Consider the following 13,621-nt stretch of genomic DNA (forward strand, 5'->3'; position numbering starts at 1 on the left):
ATGTCTTTCATTTCATTTTTATTTTAAATAAAACACTAATTTTTCTTTTTTTTATCATATACTCTGATAACTGCTAAGTAATTCTTCTTTAAAATGACTCAGCATAATCTTTATTTACATTTCCCATTTTCTAATCCAAATCAAATTGCTACTTCTAAATTTGAGAAATATGAAACTGATAGAATTTTGAGATATGAAATAAAAATACTTTATTTTTAAAATTTTGTAAAAAATTATGTTTAATAATATCAGTGGGTATTCATCAGTTTACTATTTGGTTTTCCTGACTTTTAATTAAATATAACTATTTTTCATTTCAAATGGTTATAAGAGATTTGAATTTTTTCCTCCCTGTACTTTTTAAGAAAATAATGAAGTTTGGTTGGTTTTTGAAAACTCTTTTCCATTTCAAAACAATTCTATTTTCTGATATACATCCTATATCTTTTCTAGTGGGCTCTTTATCCCATTTTTAAAGTCAGTTTAAAGTCCAGAATCTCATCATCTAAATCAGGCCCACACAAGGATCAGTTAAGTTCAGTCACTCAGTCGTATCCAACTCTTTGCAACCCCATGGATTGTAGCACGCCAGGCTTCCCTGTCCATCACCAAATCTGAAGCTTGCTCAAAATCATGTGCATTGAGTTGGTGATGCCATCCAACCATCTTATTCTCTGTTGTCCCCTTCCCCTCCCATCTTCAATCTTTCCCAGTATCAAGGTCTTTTCAAATGAGTCAGTTCTTTGCATAAGGTGGCCAAAATATTGGAGTTTCAGCTTCATATCAGTCCTTCCAATGAATATTTAGGACTTATATCCTTTAGGATTGTCAATTTTGATTTCCTTACAGTTCAAGGGACTCTCAAGAGTCTTCTCCAACACCAAAGTTCAAAAGCATCAGTTCTTCGGCACTCAGCTTTTATATAGTCCAACTCTCACATACATACCTGACTACTGGAAAAAACATAGCTTTGACTAGACAGACCATTGTTGGCAAAGTAATTTCTCTGCTTTTTAGTATGCTGTATAGGTTAGTCATAACTTTTCTTCCAAGGAGCAAGTGTCTTTTAATTTCATGGCTTCAGTCATCCTCTGCAGTGATTTTGGAGCACAAAAAAATAAAGTCAGCCACTGTTTCCAGTGTTTGCCCATCTATTTGCCATGTAGTGATGGGGCCAGATGCCATGATCTTAGTTTTCTGAATGCTGAGTTTTAATTCAACTTTTTCACCCTCCTCTTTCATTTTCATCAAGAAGCTCTTTAGTTCTTCGCTTTCTGTCATAAGTGTGGTGTCATCTGCATATCAGAGGTTAAATTGATATTTCTCCTGGCAATCTTGATTCCAACTTGTGCTTCTACCAGCCCAGCATTTCTCATGATGTACTCTGCATAAACGTTAAATAAGCAGGGTGACAATATACAGCCTTCCTTTCCCAATTTGGAACCACTCTGTTGTTCCATGTCTAGTTCTAACTGTTGCTTCTTGACATGTATACAGGTTTCTCAGGACACAGGTCAGTTTGTCTAGTATTCCCATCTCTTTAAGAAATTTCTTTAAGAAAATTCTATAAGAATTTTCCACAATTTGTTTTAATCTACACAGCCAAATGCTTTGATGTAGTCAATAAAGCAGAAGTAGATGTTTTTCTGGAACTCTCTTGCTTTTTCCATGATCCAGTGGATGTTGGCAATTTGATCTCGCTTCCTCTGCATTTTATAAATCCAGGTTGAACTTCTGGAAGTTCATAGTTCATGTACTGCTGAAGTCTGGCTTGAAGAATTTTGAGCATTACTTCACAAGCGTATGCGATGAGTGCAATTGTGTGGTAGTTTGACCATTCTTCGGCATTGCCCTTCTTTGGGATTGGAATGAAAATTGATCTCTTCCAGTCCTGTGGCCACTGCTGAATTTTCCAAATTTGCTGGCATATTGGCTACAGCACTTTCACAGCATCATCTTTTATACTTTGAAATCACTCAACTGGAATTCCATCACCTCCACTAGCTTTGTTTGCAGTGATGCTTCCTAAAGCCCACTTGACTTTGCATTCCAGGATGTCTGGCTTTACGTGAGTATCACACCATCATGATTATCTGGTTCATTAAGATCTTTTTTGTACAGTTCTTTTGTGTATTCTTGCCACCTCTTCTTAATATCTTCTGCTTCTGTTAGGTCCATACCATTTCTGTCCTTTACTGTGCCCGTCTTTGCATGACATTCTGTTGGTATCGCTAATATTCTTGAAGAGATCCCTGGTCTTTCCGATTATGTTGTTTTCCTCTGTTTCTTTGCATTGATGGAAGGCTTTCTATCTCTCCCTGCTATTCTTTGGAACTCTGCATTCAAATGGGTATATCTTTCCTTTTCTCCTTTGCCTTTCACTTCTCTTCTTTACACAGCTATTTGTAAGGCCTCCTCAGACAACCATTTTGCCTTTATGCAATTTTTTTTCCCTCAGGAATGGTCTTGATCCCTGCCTCCTGTACATTTTCCCAACCCTCTGTCCGTAGTCCTTCAGGCACTCTATCAGATCTAATCCCTTGAATCTGTTTGTCACTTCCACTGTATAATTGTAATGGATTTGATTTAGGTCATACCTGAACAGTCTAGTGTTTTTCCTAGTTTCTTCAATCGAAGTCTGACTTTTGCAATCCAGCATTCATGATCTGAGTCACAGTCAGCTCCCCATCTTGTTTTTGCTGGCTGTATAGAGTTTCTTCATCTTTGGCTGCAAACAATATAATCAGTCTGATTTGAGTATTGTCATCTGCTGATATCCATGTGTAGAGTCTTCTTATGTGTTGTTGGAAGAGGGAGTTGCTTTGACCAATGAGTTCTCTTGGCGAAACTCTATTAGGCTTTGCCCTGCTTCATTTTTTTTTCTCCAAGGCCAAATTTACCTTTTACTCCATGTATTTCTTGACTTCCTACTTTTGCATTCCATTTCCCAATAATAAAAAGACATCTTTTTTGGGTGTTATTTCTCGAAGGTTTGTAGTTCTTCATAGAACCATTCAACTTTGGCTTCTTCAGCATTACTGGTTGTAGCATAGATTTGGATTACTTTAATATTGAATGACTTGTCTTGAAAACGAACTGAGGTCATTCTGTCATTTTTGAGCTTGCATGCAAGTACTGCATTTCAGACTCTTGTTGACTGTGATGGCTACTCCATTTCTTCTAAGACATTCTTGCCCACAGTAGTAAATAGAGTGGTCATCTCAGTTAAATTCACCCATTCCAGTCCATTTTGTTCGCTGATTTCTAAAATGTTGATGTTCACTCTTGCCATCTCCTGTTTGACCACTTCCAATTTGCCTTGATTCATGGACCTAACACACCATGTTCCTATGCAATATTGCTCTTTACAGAATCAGACTTTACTTCTATCATCAGTCACATCCACAACTGGGTGTTTCTTAATTACAGTTCCTCAGTTATATTTCTGCATCTGTAGACCCTGGAAATTCAAAGGACATGTTATCTGCACTAAAAATATCTAACATTAATGGTGAATGGTGGGGTAGGTATAGAATAACTGCTATAGACATTCAGTTTAAAAAAGGGATAATTGAGACAAGTAGTCACTTGTTCCTAAGAATTCTAAAACCTATGGAAATGTTTAACACTCCTTGATTATTCCTCAATGCCTGGAAATACTTTTCCTTGGCACTTATGTCTAATCTCTATGCTCTTGGTTTTACCCTGTGAGTAATTGTCCTATTACTTGAAAGGTAGCACTTTTTTTTTTTTTTAATTGCTAAACAGCATTGCCTGCTTCCTGCAAGTAGTCTGGACATTCAAAGACCTCATTTCATTTGTTATATTCTTAAGTTTTAGGATCATGTACTTCCTGGAGTGGCTGGAGATTTTTTAAACCTTCAAGTTCTGGTTTGAAGAAAGAAAGAAGCTTCTTTCTTTCAATTTACCTATTTCCTCTTACAGTTCACTATTAGCATCATGATTCCTAGAAAGTGTGCTGTACCTTCAAAATTTTTAATATATATCTCATTTGTTAATATATTTCTTTTCTTAAACATCTCTTTAGGGAGATCACTCATCTCATTAGTCACATGTTCTACTTTCTACACGATCCATTTTAGTGTTGTTAATCTTTCTATCACAAAGTAACAAGGATTCACCTTATTTCTCTTTTTAGAAATACATTCCTCACTTTCTTATAAATCCTTAGCCACAGTATAAAATCCAAAGTTCCTCAGACAGAATGTTGAAGGCACTTCAAGTTTTTACTAACACTGTCCTCAATGTCCACCACTCTTTTCAAAGCTTTTTCCACAGTTTAGGTTTTCATAATGGCAGTCCTCATATTCAAACACCAAAGTCTGAATTAGTAATCTTCTGCCTTATACATTACTCCAAACAGAGTGGTTGAAAATAGCAAACATTTATTATTTCATGGTTTCTGTCAGTCAGGAATCCAGACACAGATTTGCTGGGAATTTCTGCTTCATGGCTTCTCAAGAGTCTGCAATCAGGGTGTGAGCTGGTACTACAGTTGTCTCATAGCTCAATTAGGATAGGATTCACTTCCAGACTTTCTTTCATGATTCTTGATAGGCCTCAGAAGATCTACTTGTCAGCACAGCGATGTGGACCTCTCCACGGGGCTGCCAGCTTGTTTCCCTCTGAGTGGGCAGTCCAGGACAGAGCGCAAGAGACTGAATCTCATGTCTGCTGTATCATATTCACTAGAAATGAGCAAATAAGTCCAGGTCATATTCAAGGGTAGAGTATTACAGAAGGGCTTGAATCCCAGCAGGCAGGGGTAGGGGAGGGGTGAGATGGGGAGCATCTCCAAGGCTGCATCCTGCAGTAGTTTTTTGTACATATATATGAATGATTGTCCATAGGGTGATTTCAGATTGTCCACAATATTGGATTAAATATTACTGTCAAGTGAAAGATTTTTTCAAAAAATACTATATATTTCTTATCTTAAAGAGGAATCCACACATCTTGAATGAATGGAAAGTTTCCTCAGTGTATCTTCTAAGTTATAATTTTGCTTTGTTTGTTTTAGTCACTCAGTCTTATCCAACTCCATGCACTGTAGCCCTCTGGGCTCCTCTGTCCATGGGATTTCCTAGGTAAGAATACTCAAGTGGGTTGTCATTTCTTTTATCAGGGGATCTTCCTGATCCAAGGATCAAATCCACATCTCATGCACTGCAGGTGGATTTTTTTTTTTACCAATGAGTCAACAGGGAAGCCCCAAGTTATAATTTAGCAGACTAATTAGATGTTGTTTAAGTTAGGTTTTCTCATACTTCCTAGGTCATGTTTTGTATACATATGTACTATGAAGAAAAAGATCTCTACTTAAAACTGTGATTTTCTTAAACATGCATTTTTAAATTGATTTTCCAGGATAGGAATTTCAACGCTTGGCTTGTAGTCTCATGCTGTCACATCTTTTCATGTCCTGTCTTCACAGTGTTCATGTTTATATACTATGGTTTATTGATATATAAGAATTTATATTCCACTCCCCTCTAGTTCTGAGAAAACATCCTGTATCAGTCAGGGTCCAGTTTTAATACAGAGATTAAATACTGTCAGCTGTTTTCACAGGTGGAGCCCAACAGAGGATAAAGGATGCTTCGGGCACACAGAGAATCAAAACTGCATAAAGTCCCTACCATTGTTCAAACAGGGAAACCAAAGGGAAGAAGTGCTATCATGAGTCTAGCAAGCTTGAGTAATCCTGACTCTGATGCTCAGACCTGTGATGAAGGGCTGTGACTGACGGTGTTCAGAGAGCAGAAGATAGGTGTATGCAACTTGGTGCTTCTGAAATTCTGACTCCTCAGTTCATGTTTCTGGCTGCTGTTCATGCTCCAGAGGGAGTGACGCATGACTGCTGCTGCTGCTGCTGCTGCTGCTGCTGCTGCGTCACTTCAGTTGTGTCCGGCTCTGAGCGACCCCATAGACGGCAGCCCATCAGGCTCCACCATCCCTGGGATTCTCCAGGCAAGAACACTGGAGGGACTGCTAGGTGTGTCCAAAGATGCTGGATTCTAGATTTAACTCTCCTAACCAGAGAGAGGTCAACCAGACTAGTTAGCTCCTCATTCTAGCTTTCTAATTTTTCACCAGTGACTACTAGTAGGAGAGAGTAATTCTAAGCTGGTAAAGGAATTGGCTGAATATAGTTTGCAGACAGAGGGGTAGGCTTGACCAAAGAAACTAAAGGTCAAGCTTCGTAACAGAAAGTGTAGCGTTTTGAGGTTAATAATGACCTGTCCACAGATAAAGTTTTGTGAGCTCTTAAAATGTCATAATGGTTTATTTAGATACTGGTATAACAAAATTGTCCCAGGTTGGATTTCCTTTAAACAGGTACTGAGAAAGAATTGGTCTGCAAGAGATTTATTAGAGATTAATATCTATTTCCCTGGTGGCTCAGACAGTAAAGAATCTGCCAACTGAGAGAGACCTGAGTTTGATCCCTGGGTCAGCAAAATCCCCTGGATCAGGGAATTGTAACCCACTCTATTATTCTTGCCTGGAGAATTCCACGGATAGAGGAGTCTGATGGACTACAGTCCATGGTGTTGCAAAGAGCTGGACACAACTGAGCAACTTTCACACACACAAACATATGTAATATCTGTAGTGGGAGGGAAGAGAAAGAATTTAGGAGAGCAAACTTCAGCATCCATCAGAATTACCCAGAAATTGCTATTATCCACTCCTAGAATATCTGATTCAGTGTTTCAGAGATCAGCTGAATCTGCATTTTAAAAAGATCCCAGTTACACTGCTGCTGCTGGTCTGGTGTTTATGTTAAAAAACTCTCGAACTCTTTTGAGTAATGCCAACTCAAGAAAAAGCCTTGGTCAACCTGGAAAGGAGCTCTCAGGAGTGTTGCCCATCAGATGATACCCAGCTGAGCACAAGGGATTAGGTCCTTGTCTCCTTATTTTCTTCAGTCTGGATTCAGATGCCCTGGGAAGGGAATGAGGGTTGGGTAAATTCAACTCTTTGCAGTTTAGGCAGGCTCTGAGGAATTATGCGCTGGAAGCTGTTTGCAGACCTTCCTCTCTACTGTTAGGCAGTAAGCCTTCCTGATGGGAGACCTGTTTGTACATCTTTACATCTACCAAAAAGATTGAAATAATGTTTCTTTGTTGCAGACAATTCTAAATGTTTGAAATTTTAAAGTAAATTAATGTAGTGTCCAATATTCAAATCAAATACAAATTTTAGAACTGCAGTTCCTCACAGAAGCATTACACAATGGAAAGAAATAATGCTTATAAAATGAATGTGATATCTCTGTGTCCTCATATTGTTCTGAAATAATTGTGCAATAAATCTATAAACAGAGCTACTTTACAAAAATAATACAGGATGCAATTAAGGATGTTAGAGCTCTTTTGAAGGATATAGATGTAAAGTCCAGGTATAATAGGTAAAATTTATGATTCAATTACATAAAATACTCACTTTGTTGCAAGCATAAACTATGTTCAGACCATGGTTGGTCTAATTATGAATTCATACTGAAACCAAAAATAAACTTGTTGATAAACTGTAGCATATTTCAACATTAATATTGAAGTATATTTAAATATACTGTATCTTCAGATTAATTTTGGAATCTACATATATTTTAAAGCATTAAAACTTTCTGTTGTACATATCCAGGACCACAAAAATATCTTTTATTCAGAAGGTAACTACCAGGAGGTTATTATTTTGAGAAATGAATCAATCATTCACTATAGCAAATTTTATGTATAAAATTATCCCTTTTATTTTGAAATCTAATCTTAAGAGAATGAAGTAGACTTTTTATTTTCAGCTGCACTTTGCAAATCCTATTGTTGCTGAGTGTACATCTCAGGTGCTCCTTTGTAATGGCCATTCTCAGCTAGGCACTTCCAACTCTATGACTTACTAATGAGCTTGTTCAAAAGTTGCAGTGAGAACTCATATTCAGATTAAAAGATGCAACATCTAAAATAATCATACACCTGGCTGAAATTAATGACAAGATCTAAGGAAACTTATTATACAAGAATGTCCCATTCTCCATGGTGTTCACTTTGAAAACTAAAAGTAACTCCTTAGAGATTTGGAGCTAATCATACAAAAATTGATATGTTTTCAACAAAAAGGAACAGATAGGCTATATTGTTGACAGTCCTACAAAAATTCTTATGCAAATATTTTATATTGCAATACCAAATGAAGAAATTCAATTGTATTTTTGTATTATTTATTCTAGTGTATATGTACTTAAAGCATTAGAATATATGAATATGGAAAGAATATTTTAGGATTGATGTTATTCTAATAATATTGATAAGTCCATTCCAGTTACATTTAAATATATATATGTAAATATGGGTTTATGTGTGCTTTTGAATCAATGGGTCTTTATGCTCTTGGATATGGGTATGTATGGATAGTTTGAATATTATGTTAGAGTAATAAATGTAGAAACGAGAGAAGGTGCAAGGTGTTTATGAATGAATTGGTGTTTACATATTTGAAAAGTTTCAGTTCTTGTCCCTCTCAGTCTTCCTTTTACCCTGAGAAAAGGAGACATCTCTAACCTCTCTGTCAGATGTCCCTTCTGACACCTGCTTTTGGTACGCTGCTATTTCAGGGTCTCTGACTACAAACGTGGTTCTGAAATAGTTATGTCCACATCACCTGGGAATCATGAGAGACCTGTTTTATGTATAAAAAGGCAAAGATGGCCTCTGTCTATTGGCTCTATGTTGGTTATTTCTTCATAACAGGCTGGGGGCCCATTGACTCAAAAGTCCACAGTCACCAATGTCAGATATTTTAGATTAGGCCATTTAGAGACTGTCTGCTTTGCATACTCTGCAAAACTGCACTCAACACCTGCTGGGCATCCATATTATAAACCTCACTGCTACTGTCCTCAGCTCCCCCTGCCCAGAGACTACTGAGCTCTGGGTCAAAGTCTGGGCTCCCTGCTGTGCTGTTGAGCAAAATCACCTGTGCTGACAGAATTCTACTACTTATGTTAGAATAAATAATATTCTACTACTTAAAATTTTCTTTTGGAGCTACATTGATGTTTAGTCACAAATCATTTTTTTTCTCTTTTCTTTCAATAATAGTAACAATAGGAAGAATATTAAGAATAAGAACTCGTTTATTAAACATTTATTATAGGCTTTTTCCTAAGCATTAGTATATATTAACTCAATTCTCACCAAAAAAAGTCAACTTTGTTGTAGGTCTTCGTATTCAGTTCAGTTCAGTAGCTCAGTCGTGTCCAACTTTTTGCGACCCCATGAATCGCAGCACGCCAGGCCTCCCTGTCCATCACCAACTCCCGCAGTTCACTCAGACTCACGTCCATCGAGTCAGTGATGCCATCCAGCTATCTCATCCTGGGTCGTCCCCTTCTCCTCCTGCCCCCAATCCCTCCCAGCATCAGAGTCTTTTCCAATGAGTCAACTCTTCACATGAGGTGGCAAAAGTACTGGAGTTTCAACTTTAGCATCATTCCTTCCAAAGAAATCCCAGGACTGATCTCCTTCAGAATGGACTGGTTGGATCTCCTTGCAGTCCAAGGGACTCTCAAGAGTCATCTCCAACACCACAGTTCAAAAGCATCAATTCTTCAGCACTCAGCTTTCTTCACAGTCCAACTCTCGCATCCATACATGACCACTGGAAAAACCAAAGCCTTGACTAGACAGACGTTAGTCAGCAAAGTAATGTCTCTGCTTTTGAATATGCTCTCTAGATTGGTCCTAACTTTTCTTCCAAGGAGTAAGTGTCTTTTAATTTCATGGCTGGAATCACCATCTGCAGTGATTTTGGAGCCCAAAAAATTAAAGTCTGACAATGTTTCCTCTGTTCCTCCATCTATTTCCCATGAAGTGATGGGACCAGATGCCATGATCTTCGTTTTCTGAATGTTGAGCTTTAAGCCAACTTTTTCACTCTCCATTTTCACCTTCATTAAGAGGCTTTTTAGTTCCTCTTCACTTTTTGCCATAAGGGTGGTGTCATCTGCATATGTGAGGTTATTTATATTTCTCCCGGCAATCTTGATTCCAGCTTGTGTTTCTTCCAGTCCAGCGTTTCTCATGATGCATTCTGCATATAAGTTAAATAAGCAGGGTGACAATATACAGCCTTGACGTACTCCTTTTCCTCTTTGGAACCAGTCTGTTGTTCCATGTCCAGTTCTAGCTGTTGCTTCCTAACCTGCATACAGATTTCTCAAGAGGCAGGTTAGGCGGTCTGGTATTCCCATCTCTTTCAAAATTTTCCACAATTTATTGTGATCCACATAGCCAAAGGTTTTGGCATAGTCAATAAACCAGAAATAGATGTTCTTCTGGAACTTTCTTGCTTTTTCCAGCAGATGTTGGCAATTTGATCTCTGGTTCCTCTGCCTTTTGTAAAACCAGCTTGAACATCAGGGAGTTCACAGTTCACGTATTGCTGAAGCCTGCCTTGGAGAATTTTGAGCATTACTTTACTAGCATGTGAGATGAGTACAATTGTGCAGTAGTTTGAGCATTCTTTGACATTGCCTTTCTTTGGAATTGGAATGAAAACTGACCTTTTCCAGTCCTGTGACCACTGCTGAGTTTTCCAAATTTGCTGGCATATTGAGTGCAGCCTTTGACAGCATCATCTTTCAGGATTTGAAATAGCTCAACTGGAATTCCATCACCTCCACTAGCTTTGTTCATAGTGATACATTCTAAGGCCCACTTGACTTCACATTCCAAGATGTCTGGTTCCAGATGAGTGATCACACCATCGTGATTATCCGGGTCATGATAGAAGCAAGGTCCGATGCCATAAAGAGCAATATTGCATAGGAACCTGGGATGTCAGGTCTATGAATCAAGGTCTTTGTATTATTCCAACTTGAAGAAATTTAATGACAGAGAGGTTAAATAATTTGCCCATGGTCACAGCACCAAGGTTCAAACTCAAGCATACCTATCTTAGATCCTTACAACCTTGCTTGCATTGAGTTTCACTTTACTGGGCTCTCATCTGTTATTAAAATTATAGCAAGACAAACAGAAAACAAAAACCAAAGCAAAATAATACCCTCCGTTTACTTTTGTTTTAAAAATTCTCTCCAGAACTGTTCTCATTATAGTACCTTAGATGAACAAGGCAAATATAATAGTTCATCTTCTTTTATAAATACAACATATGCATATTATATATTATGGATATAACATACTCTACATAGACAGACAAATAAATAAATGAATGATATATATAGGGGAAGGGCTTCCCCAGTGTTTCAGTGGTAAAGAATGTGCCGGTAATGCAGGAGATGTGGGTTCAATTCCTGGGTTGGCAAGATTCCCTGGAGGAGGAGATGGCAACCCTCTCCAGTATTCTTATTGGGGAAATCTCATGGACAGAGGAGCCTAAGGGGCCATAGTCCACAGGATCTCAAGGAGTCAGATATGATTAAGGGACTGAGTACAAATACATATGTGGGGAGAAGGGAGGGGGGGCCATTGATAAAGATAATGATTTTTCTTTTATTTTGCCCTATACTGCTAAGAGCATCCAGTGTAATACTTTGGAAATAAAATCAGGTCATTGCTCTGCTCAAAATATTTCATGGTCTCCATTTTGCCAACATGGCCTTGTTGTTTTTGACACAAACATACTAAAAATGCATTGACATGTGTGGCACTCCACAAAGTTCCTTCTATCAAACACACCCTTCTACATTTCCCTCTGACTTTTCTCCTCTCTATTTTCAGGTCTATGTTTAAAGATCACTTAGTTGAAGACATTCTTCCTGGACAGCTCTATATATAGAACACTCCTCTCTGCAGTATCACTAATTCTTACTTTACCCTAATTTTTCTTTATAGTATTCATAGGGCTCCAGAATGCAACTATCAAACCAGAGATTGTGTCTGTTTGGTTTACTATTGTATCCTCAGTGTTTAAAATAGTGACGAGACTGTATTCAGCAGTCAGTACTTATTCCTTATGTGAAACATATATTTATAGCTAACTTTGATGAGATATTAACCAATGTATTAGGTGTTATGTTTAAGTGGTTTAAATATATGGTACATAACCATGACAGGAATTCCATGTTATAGAGAGAAAACAACCAGCTTATAAGTGGCAGAGATAGGATTTGACATTAGGCAGATTTTAGAGATTACACTATTAATCATCATATCAAACTACCAGATATGAGAAATCTCTTTTTGCGTTTCAAATATTATTCTCTTCTCTGAGGTTTTGGTATCCTTCGTTCTTTCAAATAAAGAGAGCAAATTTAATTAACCCTGGTTGAGAGTTTTAAATACTGTTTTTTCTCCAATCATTCATTCTATCAATGCCACAGGATATATGCCTTCTCTAACATGCTATTCCAAGTGGTTAGTGTTTTGTTTTGTTTTTTTTTTTTTCCCCCTGGGAAAAATAGTGGTAAATTAAAAAAAAAATTATACTTTGCCATTAGGATCTCTAATCTTCTAATCTTGTGTTATGCCTTATTTGTGACTTGCGTTTTTTTAAGTTTTTTATTTTGTTTTTTGATTTTGTCCATTTAGGCTTTTATATTTTTTTACTCCTCAGTATCTTACAGTACTTCCATGCTTATTTCACCTAATTTTGTGCTCTGTGAATGCTTTTCCTACTTTACAATGTGACTTTAATTCTAACTATATATTTCATGTTAATTTTACTTTCAATTCCACATATAAACTCCAGAAAGAAATGCAAAAGAATATATGTTACTTGGGCTTTATTAAGGAATTGACAGTATAATTTGGTCATAAAATTCTGCACTAATGTTTCACTGCTTTCTCACTGAGAGAATGAATATATAAATGGACAGTAGCCAAACTGACCTGAAGCAAACTGACTCTTTAATCAAATAGAAATTGATAATGAGGGCAAACAAGACACTCAAGCAAGGATTTATTGGGACTGGTGCTGCAGCAAGGGGGAGCAAAAGCAAGTAACAGGTGCCCTTGCTTTCTCCCTGTGGGTGGGGCAAGCTGGTTCCTTTAATGGGGTGAGGGTAGGGGCAGATTCGTGGGTCAGCCTGATGGGTGATCTGCCCATCCTCTTGGTGGCTGTGTGCAGGGATCATGTGCAGTACCCTGCTTTTGCTCCTGGAACCTCATAAAGTGTCAGTTGGTTTTCAGACTTTTTATATCATGTTGTTCATTATTTGCCCCAATTGTGCATGCTTTCAGTTATTTTTAATGCCTTAGAGTTTCTTCGTATTCTGTTGTTCAAGGAGGAAATGTTTGTCCAGGTTCAAGGACTCTAGTAAAGGGTCCCAGGTCCCCACCTGTCTCAAAAGCATATATAACAGTAGAATTCTGACCCTCGACCTGCAGCAGGCAATCCAGGAAGCTAAACAACAGCCTCAGTAACCTTTGGCCCAAAACAGCCAGGACGTGATGGGTAACTGGGAGCTTCTCTAATTTTTGCCCCTGCTTCTGATTTAGGATCTAACAAATTATACAGAGTGCCCGCTTCTAGTTTGCTTACAGCTTCTCCATGGCAACAGCCTCCAATCAGAGGATACTTGAAGCCTTCCCTTTTTTGCTGTAAAAAGCTTTCCTATTAATCTGTCTGCCTT

Source organism: Capricornis sumatraensis, chromosome 3, assembly GCF_032405125.1.
Source record: "Capricornis sumatraensis isolate serow.1 chromosome 3, serow.2, whole genome shotgun sequence".
NCBI lineage: Eukaryota > Metazoa > Chordata > Mammalia > Artiodactyla > Bovidae > Capricornis > Capricornis sumatraensis.